General features: G+C 41.2%; 1 protein-coding gene across 1 annotated transcript in view; it reads right to left on the bottom strand.

Annotated features, from left to right (window-relative positions):
- IARS2 (isoleucyl-tRNA synthetase 2, mitochondrial) overlaps positions 1-14237 on the bottom strand; it is a 381953-nt gene that overhangs the window by 1056 nt on the left and 366660 nt on the right. The window lies entirely within an intron of this gene.

Genomic DNA, 14237 nt, shown 5'->3' on the forward strand with positions numbered 1-14237 from the left:
GAAAGGATACATTTGCTCACATCACAGTAAGTGTGTTTTCTGTAACTTCATAAGTGACAATAATGTATGAAAACACTCAAATCTGGGGCATGAGCAAGAAGACTATCCTATTCTACAAGAGATGCTGTCCGATTTTGTTGTCCACTTGAGACTAAAAATATTGCCCGTTTTTATATCCTATGCACTTGAAAGCCTTCATGGAACGAACTGTATTTCCGAGGTTTAACGCTCCCTCTGATCCAGTGAAATGTGGGAAATCTGACTGAGGCAAATTTTGGTTTGTCTTAATTTTTGTGTTCCATTTTCTCTTGCATTGGCACATATCATAATTTTAATACTCAACATTATAACAAGAAGATGTTCGCTGCTAGACGCTAATATGCTCAAAACATCTATAGTCAGCACAGTAATATGATCCTCCTCCTTGAAAAGTTGGAGAAGTTGAAATGATGGTTAGTGGATAAACTGGGGGAATAATTTTGGGTACCATCGGCCCATAAGCTCAAGACGTTGAGTGGTTCAACTTAAACATCAATACAGGGTTTAGTATTTTAAAGAAAGACTTAAGAAATGAGGAATGCCGAGTGTCTTTGATAGAAGGCCAAAGATGTCAGCTTTACTACATAGTATGGACGTTTCTCAAAGACATTTTTGACGGTTATTCTTAGAATCATCTGTTGAGTCACAGGATGGAAGGCCAATAGACACCGCTCCTTAAGTGTTTCAGCTAGGAGGCCGAGGTGAACTCGAAGTTGTGAAAGAAGATGTTATTAATATCTCTAGCATTTAAGGAGGCAAAGACTGGGGAGCCAAGGCATTAACACATTAATAAAATTTAAAAAAGGGATGGGCGATACAATGAACTTCTAAGAGGTTAGTTAACCACATAAAGTGCTTGGAAACTGACAGAAGTACCTCTGATCACTGAAGCTCAACAGAATAAAGACAACACATCTGCAATGGTCGGGAGCCATACCCGATCTCCCCACAGGATCTGTGTAACGCTACAGAGAAGCTTCACTGCATAGGTCTTTATGACAGATCTAGTGATGGCCTTGCAAAGACTCCTGTACTGCCGGTAATATTTCTTTTTACAAGTCTCTGTACAGCTACAGAAAAAAACGAAAATGAAAATGATAAAATATGGATAAAGTGATAAATGACCAGATTTGAAGGATAGATGTTTCCTTATTCTTCCGAAAGTTATTCAAATGCACAAATCCACAGCCTCATTTTCATGCAATAGAAAGGCAAAAACTCAAAATATTACATAGCGTTTTGTTTTTTTAACAACAGACAATAAATGTAATGTGTGGGTATTGGATGATGTGCAAACTATATTGAAACGATCAAGGGTTCTCGAATGCTAAAAATTTCATCTGTGGTCAGTGTGAAATTGAAAATATGATTAATAGAACAACCAGCAAACTAATATGATCTTGTGGATTGTATTGAATTAGCAAAAGGCGAGGCCATTGTTTCCTTTCCAAATAATATTAATTTTACAGTCTTGGACGAAAAAACAGTCTGACAAGCCACAACAAAATTAAATAACATTTTATTGGTTTATTTCAGCAAGGGGGCAGAATAAGCATTACATAAAGGCTGCGGTACAACCAAACCACAAATTATAACCAAACGCATCAGAAACCCACGTCTGAAAGGTTTCAGAATAGGATATGCTCGGGATGTGATGGACAGCTCTGTGTTCCTCTTCCAAAAAGTCTTCCTCTTAACATTGACTTATTTTCAATTATTATACAGTGCAGCTGCACCTCTCGCTCCTACTGTGCGTTACAATATTAGTAACCTTAAAGAGAACGTGATTTTAGAATGTAACAAGAGAGCACCAGATGGAAGTGAGTAAAGGACTGGGGTGAATCTGAAAGGGGGAACAAAGGGGGAGGTAAGGAAACATCTGGAGAGAGACTGGTTCCAAAACCTTGTGGTCTAATATTTCGTTTTTATGAAGAAAAAGTTACTTACCATCGGTTTCTGATAAATACTTCTCAGCCCCCGTTCAGGAGGTCACAGGCAAGCAAGGATCACAACTGTGGGGGTTGAGGCCTCTGCTGGCTAGCCCTACACCTGCCCCTTCAGGACCACTTTATCTCTCTGCTGCCATCCTTCCGTTCAAAGTTCGAGGTAGATTGGTGGGTGCAGCTCGTACTCCCCATCCTCCTTTCATTGATCTGGTCTTAGTGCTCAGTTTCTCTAGCTTAGGCTCAGTTCAATACCTTACCAAGTTCATAGTTTCTCCGCCTGTGACAGTGGGATGTCACCAGCAACAGAAGCCTCCAGGTGGCACACATCACTCTTCTCAGGAGCCACACGGTAGCAGTCTGTGCAGTGTGTCATTTGGAGAGTCGTGGCAGGAGCAGAGATGGGGCGGGGGGTGTTCTGGGTGGCGGGCTACAGATCGCAGCTCACTCTGGCGCTCTGGTGAGTATTTGGTGCTTCTTAAGAAAGAAGTCAGGCACTATCTTTAGCATGCATTGTCTTAAGGCGACAACCTTGGTTCTTCACCAAGTGCCCCCAGTGTGCCTCTCAGGTCATTTAATCTTCTGGACTGGACCTGACCCAACAACACACTTGGAAGTGCCACGGTCACACAGTCCACTTAGTTCTCCAGGTCTGCTTCCTTTGCACCCGTTTGCGTTGATTCCCTTTCAAGTGACCCGGCCAGGCCATATTTCAGGCTTGATCTCTGTCTACAAGGATGCTCTACCCAGCAGGAGAGTCTCCAGGTGGAGTGCCCATACATCTATAGTTTAGGCAAACAGAGGACATGTGACTGTACATTATGCAGGGCATATTCCTGTCCATACAATACTATACCAGCCCCTTGAAGGCATAGTGTATTACACATTTTCAGGCCTAGCAGGCCTTTTAAATATTTAACTGTGGAGTCACCAGCAGAAGGTGCAGTACCACTGGACGTGGCTAGATGTCTCTGTACGGCCAAAAGCACTCAGGGTACAGTCTCACAGAACACTGCCAGAACATCTTCTGACATCAGAAGCTTTGAATGTCCACCAAAACCAGAAACAGCTGTAGAAGTACCAGGACCTCAGTGAAATGGCTTAAATATTTAGCCATGCTGTACATTAAACCTTTATCAGAAATAAACTGTGTTTGTGCATACATTAAATCTTCATCAGAAGTAAACTGTTTTTGTGCATTAGCAGAAGGTGCAATGCCAATGATCGTGGCTATATGTCCCTGTGGAGCCAACTGAGTTAGTAGTGCCTGAGGGCAATTATCATCCTTCAGCCCTTGGAGAGCTTAGTGCATTACACATTTTGCAGGCCGAGCAAGGCGGTCAGAATACTACTACAAACAAGGCCCTTATAACACAAACTCCTCTCAGATCAGAGTTTAAATATGTATTCAATGGGGGAAGTGGTTATGATTTTTGGGCCCCCTCTAAACTAGTGTGACCCACAAGATGGCTTGGACAGAAAGAGCACATCGTTCTGAATGTTTTGGGTGGTGGTCCCGTTGCCCTAGAACAACCACAGGCTGAGTTATGGCCAAAATGTGTTGTAAGAGGAATGCCTACAAAGCATTATGGGGTGAGGGTTTCTGTGCATAAGTTAAACCTTTATCAGAAATAAACTGTGTTTGTGCATTTTCAGAAGGTGCGATACCACTAGTCGTGCCTCGATGTCCTTAGGGTGTGTCTAGGGTGTAACTATCTGCACTCAATTGAGTGGGTATACAGGTAGTAGATACTTATACATTGATGTCAGTTGCGAATGTAGTGTGGAGTTATGTATTTAGTGCTGACGTAAAGCCTTAATGACAGAAAGGAATAAACTGAAGAGAACTGGTAAAAATGTGGGGTGAGGGAGAATGGGGGAAGGCACGCGAGTGAGATATCAAGAATTTAAGAGTGTCTTATTGTTCAGGTGCAGGAGTGTGGCATAGGATGTGTTGAGATCCGGTTTCTTGGGTGCAGTTCCAACATTTATCGTTTTCCCACATCTTTAGACTATGTAGCCTAGATGTAGTCCAATGGAGGGGGTTCATGAAGAAGAATTTAGATTGTAAGAGGGAGGGGGCAATTTTGTTACGTAATGAGAGCTTGCCAATATTTTGCAAGTGTGCTTAAGTGATATGGCAGAATGGCTCTTCGTCTAAGTGTTTAGCCCATTTTGTGTATAATACAGAGGGTTGTGTTGTAAATGGGATAGATAGAAATGTATAGATCTTGGAGGCAATATGTCCTGAGTGTTGCCATATCGCTAGACAAAATAGTAAGGATGGGTGTTTGGCAAGGGTAAGCTTTGACAATTCCACTTTGAACTTTGAAAAAAAGTAAAAATCTAGGTTAGAGAGGTTGTATATTTGGGCTAAAGCCGAGAAGGGGAGTGGGTCACTGTTAATATCGTAAAGATCTTTGATTTGCCTAATACCTTTTGAAGGCCCACAAAGTGGGAACCTGAGTATTGATTTCTGTCTTAATTTGGGGGGGGGGGGGGGAGGGAAGGGGGTGCCCTAGTGACGCCCATCTCCCATCTGGAAGTAGGGATGGGTTCTGAAAATCTTCTGCCCAGTAATCTAAGTATGTTTGCAGTATCTGTGCAGATTTGTTGTGAATGAAGTAGGAGAAATTTCGACATTGTGATAAAAGAGCGAGGACTATACGGAGAGCATATACTCCTTTCTACCTCCATCCATCTAGGTGTATAGAACCTTGGGGTGCTTAAAAGGCTGATTGGTAAAGCTTCCAGTTAGGGAGATTACAACCACCACAAGGAAAACTCTTCCTAGGGGATTTGTAAGAAATCCTCGCTCTTTTGTCATTCCAAAGGAATTTTGATATTATTTTATCAATTGTTTTGGAAGAACAGGGGAGAGAAATGTACTGGTAGCATAGAGGACACAAAGTTAATAACTGGGTTGTTTACCCTAATCGTGAGGTTTTGGAGTCTGCTCCACTAGGAAATGAATTTGGGTGACAAGGAGGAAAGTAAATCTCTAACTTTGGAGTTATTCTGTGATTCATTGTATTGTAATGTTTTGGTTAGATTGCTACAGAACCAAATACTTAAGAGTTTGGGTTGCTATTTAAGACCTGAGTTGCTCAGGTGAGAGGAAAAGCACAGGCCGTTTAGGGGAAATACCTCTGTTTTACCTTTATTTAAAGTATATCCAGAGACTTCTGAGAATCGACTAATAATATTGGTAACATTTGGGATGACATTTTCTACGCGCTCTGAGAAGATGAGGAAGTCATCCGCATAAGCGGCGGTTTTATACATGTTGGAACCACACTGGAGAATTTTAATTCCATGATCTGAATTGAACAGTAAGGGGCTGACAGTGAGTAGGAAGAGATAGAGGGGGCATCCCAGCCTTGTACCTTGGTGTAGATGAAAGTAGGAGGATGTGATGCCGTTAATCCTAATGTTAGCTTTGGGTTTAAAGTATAAAGCCATTACCATATTAATAGAGGAATTACCAAGGTTATGGGACTCTAGATCAGCGTGGAGAAAAGGCCATAATAGTTTATTAAATAGCTTTTCAGCGTCAAGTGTGATTGCTGCTGTAGGGAGTGAGAAGAGGCAGGCTTTTCCTATTATATGGCAGAAGGTTTGACTATCGCCTCTGGCTAGACAACCCTAGACAAAGCCTGTTTGGGAGTTATATGTAAACTTGGGTATACAACCTTCTAGCCTGCTAGCAAGTATTTTGGAAAAAATGTTTGCTCCCATTTTTAGGAGAGAGATTGGATGGAAAGCTTTAGGATGTGAATGATCTTTCTCCTCTTTAAAAATAACCACTACTGTGGCTTTGGATACCTCACCACGGAGCACAGAGTGGTCAAATGCATGGTTGAGGTATTTGATAAGAGAGGGCATAAACGTTTTGTAAAAATAAATGGGAAAACCGTCAGGGACAGGTGCCTGACCAGACCAAGTTGATTTTATTACCTTGACAATCTCTGCTGTTTCTTTTCGCAGGTTTCAATGTGCCCTATCAGCATCGGCAAGCGAGGTCATGGGTACAGAGTTAAGAAACTCTAAGCACATAGATTTGTCACATTGCTTGTGGGGTGTAGAGTTTATCATAGAAGTTTTTGTAAAAACCTCAAGTTTATCCTTCAGTTTAAATTTCAAGCCATCTTGAGCCATACTGTGTGCAATTTGGTTATTCACATCTTTGAATTTGAGGGAAGAGGCAAGTGTTTTACCAGCTCTATTTGGGAAAAGGGGTTGTTTAGATTTTTGTGTATTGACGCTGAGATATGGTAGTTTGTTGACAATGGAATTAGAGGAGTATTTTAGCTGTTTGATATCATTGAGTAGGGATTTGTTTTTAGAGTGTCTAAATGTTTCTTCTTTATTTTTAATTTAAGAACTTAAGGATTGCAATGTTCTCAATTTCACTATTTTTTAATGCCATTCGTTTAATTACTTGCCTTCTTATTACAAACTTACATGTGTCCCACAAGGTTACCGGGAATTTAACAGAATGTTCATTCTCTTTGAAAAAATTATCTGTTTCAACCTGAAGATCTGCAATATCCAGTTCATTTTCTAATATTTATGTATTCAAGCACCAACTTTTATTTCTGCTTGTAGCAGAAAAATTGCAAATGGATATCAAGACAAGACGAGAATGGGGTGTATTGTGGCGTCAGTAGTTGTTTTTTGGAGTGAAGAGTCTACGAGTAAATAATCTATATGGGGAAAAACTAGAATGAGGTGAGGAGAAAAAAGTATAATCTCTGCCTTTTGGATGATGTAATATCTAAACGTCTAAGAGTGGATGTGTGGAGCAGAGGTTGGGCATTTGTTTATGCACCCTGGGATTTCTGAATCTGAAGGCAGCGTGGCGATGTAAGGATGGGTCTATAAGGAGGATGAAACCCCCACCTATCATTTTAAAATCTCGTGGAACGTTTGCTAGATTTTTAATAAGTAAGCGCCTGAATGACGTATCGTCTATGCTGGGGGCATAAATGTTCATGACATATAGGTCAATACTCCTGTTGTTTAATCTAGCTATCTGCCAATACTGTCATGTTCTGATGCAATTACAGTTAAATTAGATTCTTTGGAAAGAAGACTATGGACCCCATTTTCTTTCCCATGAGCTTCAGAGCAGGTCACATCAGAAACCCAACCTTTCCTCATCAGTACCGCCCCTTCGAAGTCTATCTTAGTCTCTTGGAGTAATACTATATCACTAGCCAAATTTTTACAATAGTCTAGGATTTAGTTCGCTTAACAGGGTGGTTCAAACCTTTTGTGTTCAGAGTGACAACATTTAGTGAGAACACTGAACGATTACCTTAAATTTAGATGGGCGCTCTGATTTAGAAGACCGGGAAAGTGCTTTTAAAAGAAATTTGGTATTCAATCATGAAACCAGATATCTCACTTGGGACAAATGCTAAAGGGAATGAAAGGTAAAGGAACTGGAAAGTTGGTGCAACCAAAGGGTCTCTGGGGGAGCCTAATAATATTTTAGGGTCCCTTCCCATCAGGGGATGTCTGTAACAGATATAATGTATGGGAAAAAGGGATAGCAGAGCACAGGTGTAGGGGCTGAGCCCCAGCGCGGCAGAACCAGCCGAGGAGAAGGGTACATGCAGCGGGATGCGGAGGTATGGGTAATGTATGGTGTAGGGACTACTACATGTTGAAACACGTCCTAATACAAACTACGTTGCGTTTAAGCTTTAAAGTTTGATCTAACATTGTATGGTAAGGTATAACATGGTACATTTAACAAGAACAATTCAACATATAATTGGAGACAGATGTGAACATACGTCAGCAATAAACCAGATTCTAATAGGCCAGTATCATGTCGGGTGGGCTCCGTAAGAAAAATTCTAAGCATAGTTTAAGAGAAGCATACCATCCTGTTCATTGGAAGACCAATAACAGTATCTTAATCTGAACTCAAATATGTTACGTAGTATATCTGAAATATACAGGAAGGCCATGTACACGTACTCTGGTTTGAACATGCATTTCAATTAAGGACATATGATCCTCTAGAAGAACAAATATCTGTCAGTGTGGCCAGACAGTGATAAGCAGCCACAGGATAAACATATGGCAGAAAGACAGAACTATGCAACCTTTCGTCTTGTGAATTTGATCAGACATTCAAATAGAATGCACCTTCAAGAATGCTATATGCAAAGGTATCAGAGATTATAGTATGTATAAAACAAGCATACTGAAACAAAAAGGATATCATATACACAAACAGAGAACATATGTTAATGACAAAAAAAAAAAAACTATAAGTTGTAGATAGAAATGGTATCTCAGAAAAAATAAATATGTTTATCAGCAAAAGAATATCAATCACAACGCAAGGGTGTTTTCAGGAGGAGCAGACCAGATGGGAACTTGAAGTTGCAGAGGGAGAGTCAGAATCCATCTGGGATTCCGATTTGTTGTCTAAAAAGATCGTTAAGTCAGACTGATGTGAAAAGATTTTTGTCTGGTCCTTAAATGTGAATCGGAATTTTGAAGGACCAGAGAACGAGAATGGACTCTCAATGTCTATGAGCTGTTCAATCAGATTTAAAAAGCCTATGCGGCAAACAACAGTGTCTTTGGTGTAGTCTTGCGAGATGGAGATCCTATGCTCTTGTCTTTTAATCATGCAAACTCTCTGCATATGTGCCAGAATTTGTTCCATGGGTTGTGGCATTATTGTTTAAAGATCAGAGGTATTGGAGAGATCATGTTTTCGGTTTAAAGGTTGGGACTCTGCGAGCCCTTTCAATCTCAAGTCTTTGATAAAAGAAATTTGGAGGGTTTCAGGCATCCAGGATATTAAGAAGTCAGCCCCGAGTTGGTGGAGTTTTCAATCCCTTCAGGTGGACCAAATATACCAAAGTTGCTCCTTCGGTTCCAGTCTTCCTGTTCCGTTCCCTTTCTAATGAAGAGATGGAGCGCTCAAGGATTTTTAGCTTTTGGGCTTGTCCATTAGTATAGTCTTCTACAGAACTTATTCTTGTTTTGGGATCAGAGAATCTAATATTTGTAATACTTAACTTTTGCAGATCTTTGCGGATCCCAGCTACTTCCACTTGAAGTAAATCAGTGTTTGTTTTGGCGCTCTGTGCTTTTTTGTGTACAGAGTTAAGTTTGTGGAGTAAGTTCTCTAGAGTAGAGGACGAGTCCGGGCTGCCTTTGACAGAGGACTCTGGTATAGGAGGGGAGTGTTTAGTGCATTTTAAATTTACTCTAGAACCCCTCTCCTTCATATTCCTATCTCTGGAGTCAGACATATTGTCGGCGTAAACAGTTACGACGGACGTAGCTAATGAATTTATGAGCTCAGTCATATAGTGCCATAAGTCGGTTTACACAACCTGGAATGCTGTATTCATTGAAATGATTTATGGAATGATGGATATTTAGTCTTGACTTATTAGTTTGATGCAAGTCTTTTCGTGAATCACAGAAGACATTCAGGAGTTTAGCTCGTAAAGTGTTGGGGGAGTAACAATGAAAGAGTAGTATCAAGTGAGAAAGGATGTGGTACGAGTCTGTAAGGGGCGAGTGTTTGGGGGTGTCTGGATGTCTGGTTGTAATGTGTTGGTATAGTACTGGAATGTTTGAATGAACAAGTGTTTTGTAAAATGTGATATTAATGTGCAATAAAATACAAATTAATATTATCTGTACACCACTGAGCCTCGCATGGTTATATGAATATGTTTTTTTGTTTTTGTTAATTAAGCAGGCTGGACCAGGGTCTTTTTTCTTCTTTATTTGCTTTTTCTTCTTTAACAGCCTGGAACGCTTCACTGAGTCTGTTGTTGACAAAGATATATGTTGTATTTACAGGATACTGATGTTAAAAGTGCAGAGCTTTGCCACTCACCCCAGCTCCAACTCCTAGGAGGGCGATCTTTGCATAAGAATAATTTTTCATATATTAGAGTGCAGATAGTTGCTTTTAGCAGTGAAATACAGGAATAGTGTGTTTAATTTGCAGTACTGAGATTTAGGATTAGTAGGCCATAGAATGTAATGCTTTTTGATGATAGTAGTAATCAATTAATCACAGCACCTTATTACTCCAGACCAAAAAAAAAAAAAAAAGAATGCCTCAATATATATATATGGGCAGCGGGTTCGTGTGAAGGGTATCTCAGTTGCGTATCATGCAATATAAGATGTAAGAAAGATAGTTTCATGTAAATGCTGCCATTTTATGAGGAGATGGAAACACCAAAATAATAGAATTGTACACGTCTGTATTCAGATGAGCCTCTCAGGGAATAGATATCTAAGAATTCAAGTATTGCACGTAATTATTATGGTCATAAATGTGTTGCAGAAGATACAAGGACGCTCGTCTAACTGTGATCGCTGGGCCCGTTAGGCTACAAAAGTTGGTACATGTGCATGAGAAAATAAGGGCCACTTCTGTAGTGCAAAGTATGAACATCAATTCATCAAAATGCCAGGGGTAGCAGAATTGACGTCATACACATATTTTGACATTCAATTTCACTTACAAACACATGCTTACACATACACACATTCACACTTCCACACACACTCACCCTCAAGCACGCGTAAAACATACTTTTTTTGTTTACCTCAGCTGTGAGGGAGGGTCTAATCCAGCTAATTGTACTCCATTTTTTATTACACTAATAGTGACTAATTAAACATTATACACTATCAGTGTAATAAAAAGGGAGAGAAAACAAAGAGAAAGGAGCCCCAACCAGACTCCATAACGACATGCTGCCACTGTGTTTCTGGTACTGCTTTTGCCAACTCTGAAGCTAAGGGACACAAAGACAGTAAGGGGAAAGTCAGGGGTCGCAGCTGTGACCCCTCGCGACCCCTAAATGACGTCCATGGGTATGACAGGAGAGAGCACTCTTACCGCACCAGGTGTTGATGTTTCCCAAATTAGTCAAGAAGCGGTGTTCTCTTGCAAGCTTGTTTATTTTTTTTCACCGCTCACTTGCGATGCACAGTAATTTCCGTTGTGAGGAGACAGGTTGCTGCCATCTTAGAAAGCGAGAGGCGGGAGATTTGCTTTAAATACACAAACCTGTAAACATTTTTGTCCCCTTAACACATTTTGATGTTCAGTGGACGTTCCACGTGAATAGATGATTATTCCGAATCCGAAGCTCAGGGGCGAGCAGGGGCGGCTCCTCCCTTAGGGCGAAGAAGCGTCTCACCCCCCCCCCCCAGCAGCAGCAGGAGCTGTAACCTTTAGAAACAAAACAACAATAAACGCTGTTTATTGTCGTTTTGTTTCTAAAAGTGCAGGGCCATGGGGGTGACGAATGTGAGGGGAATGCGCAGAGCACACCCCTCAGTGTTTGTATGTTTGGCCAGCCGTCTCGGGAAGGCCAAACACACATGCACAAAAGGGCTCTCTCCAACCCGGCACTGTGGTGCAGAGTTGAAGAGAGCCTGCACAGGCTCCCAGTCTGCGCTGGAGTGCCCAGCTAGGTCGCTCCAGCCAATCATGACACTGCTTTGAGCAGCGTCATGATAGACACAGGGCAGGTTGGGAGCGTGTGCCTGGAGTGCGATGGCAGTGACACGGGAGCAGCGCAGCGACGAGGTAAGTACTTTTTTAAAAAACAAAATGATATCTACATTTGTTTGCCTACCCCCGCCCTCACACAATGCTGAGTCGCCAGCTGCAACTGGAGCTGAGCTACCATTGTTCCTACCTGCGCACCCTAGAACCAATATTTTTTTTTTTTTAGAGAAGTCAAAAAAGATTAGGGGCATATGTTCCCCAGTATAAATTGAGAAGTGTTCATAGAAAAAAGGGAAAACAGCAATATATTTGAGAACACGTGGAATATGTAATAAAGATAGTATACTGCACACCATAAGTAGCTTGCTGCGTATCCTTCGTGTTTTCTAACTCACACTTTTTTCTTTCTATTCCTATCGTCTTTCAGTGCTCACCTATAAATGTTTGTATCAGCTGATAGCAGAGTTCAAAACATATAGTATAAGTTATATTATAACCTGTTGATTTCCTTATCACTTTTGAATAAGGTGTTCTAGCTATACTAGCGCTCCCCCAGAGGGCCGTAGGCCAGGGCTGAAAGGGGAATCACTTCCCCTTCCACCCCCAATACCCCCCACCTGCCCCCCTGTGGCATCAGCGCGCGATCAGTCACAGGGCCTCCTCCCATTGTGCTGGAAGCTCAGCTTCCAGCGCGATCAGAAGAGAAATGCCTTGTCTTTCTCTACATTTTTTCCTTCCAAATATAAGAGAGTGTGTAAAAAAGACGTCTATTTGAGAAATGCCCTGTAATTCACATGCTAGTATGGGCACCCCGGAATTCAGAGATGTGCAAATAACCACTTCTCCTCAACACCTTATCTTGTGCCCATTTTGGAAATACAAAGGCTTTCTTGATAGCAATTTTTTACTCTTTATATTTCAGCAAATGAATTGCTGTATACCCGGTATAGAATGAAAACCCACTGAAGGGTGCAGGTCATTTATTGGCTCTGGGTACCTACAGTTCTTGATGAACCTACAAGCCCTATATATCCCCGCAACCAGAAGAGTCCAGCAGACGTAACGGTATATTGCTTTAAAAAATCTGACATTGCAGGAACAAGTTACAGAGTAAAACGTAGAGAAAAATTGCAGATTTTTTCAACTCAATTTCAATATTTTTCTTTTTCAGTTGTTATTTTCTGTAGGAAACCCTTGCAGGATCTACACAAATTACCCCTTGCTGAATTCAGAATTTTGTCTACTTTTCAGAAATGTTTCGGTTTCTGGGATCCAGCATTGGTTTCACACCCATTTCTGTCACTGACTGGAAGGAGGATGAAAGCCCCAAAAAAATCGTAAAAATGGGGTATGTCCCAGTAAAATGCCAAAATTGTGTTGAAAAATTGGGCTTTCTGATTCAAGTCTGCCTGTTCCTGAAAGCTTGGAAGCTGGTGATTTTAGCACCGCAAACCCTTTGTTGATGCCATTTTCAGGGAAAAAAATCACAAGCCTTCTTCTGCAGCCCCTTTTTCCCATTTTGTTTAAAAAAACGAAATTTTCACTGTTTTTTGGGTAATTTCTTGGCCTCCTTCTGGGGAACCCACAAAGTCTGGGTACCTCAAGAATCCCTAGGATGTTAGAAAAAAAAGGACGCAAATTTGGTGTGGGTAGCTTATGTGGACAAAAAGTTATGAGGGCCTAAGCGCAAACTGCCCCAAATAGCCAAAAAAAGGCTTGGCACCTGAGGGGGAAAAGGCCTGGCAGCGAAGGGGTTAAAGAAAAAGTAATAAATCAAAATCAGAACAGGTCTCAGAACTAATTGAAGTAATAAATGCTTTCTTAGATGAACGTCAGAGGTAGGAGACACATGCCCACTTACTGGAAGTGAGGGTTACCTTCCAGGTAGATATGCTTGCCCTGCAAAAAGTACTTCGATGCAGTGGGAGGGGCTTGGTGAACTTGGGGCCAGGCAATCTGTATTAAAGAGTAAGATTTCTGCACAGGAATCTGCTACTGATAAAAGTTAATTTGTCTTAATTGATCAAATAAGTGGTTTGCAAAAAGAAAAAGAAGAGATGGAAGAAACGTGTACCGTGTTTAGCGCAACGTCCCAGAAAATTAAGGGCATGTCAAGATCAGAACAGGAATGTGCTCAGAGTTTGATGATTGAGACAGAGTCAGGGTCCTTTCAAATGCCATCTACACAACGTCTTCCTTGCATGGGAAGGACAGGAGGGAGACAAATCCCATATGTACTTATCATACTTCTGCTAGACTTTGTCTTTCCTCTTAGACTTATTCGAGGTGACTTGGATTGGGGCCTGAAGTGGGAATGGCCCCACGACTTGAAATAGGAGTGGCCAAGAGATTTAGGGCCAGGTGTATGAAATTGTTTTGCACTCGCAAACGGTGCGAATCGCAAAATTCGGCCATTTGCGAGAGCAAAACAGTGGTCTGCAATGCATAAAAAGGCATTCGCAGACCACAAAGCAGAAATCGCTAAAATTGCGATTTCTTGCGTTGCCACCTGGATTTTGCGAAGAGTAATTTGCGATTCGCAAAATCCAGATTGCAAGGCGATGCTGCAAAAAAAAATCGCAAATTGCGATTTTTCGCAGAATGGCATTTTGCACATGCAAAATACCATGATCTGCAACCAGGTGGTAGCCTGGTGCAAAATTTAAAAATGCAGTTAAACTGCATTTTTAAATTGAACATGTAAAGCACACATGCCCTTTTGGCATGTGTGC

The sequence above is a fragment of the Pleurodeles waltl genome, chromosome 5 (genome assembly GCF_031143425.1).
Source record: "Pleurodeles waltl isolate 20211129_DDA chromosome 5, aPleWal1.hap1.20221129, whole genome shotgun sequence".
NCBI lineage: Eukaryota > Metazoa > Chordata > Amphibia > Caudata > Salamandridae > Pleurodeles > Pleurodeles waltl.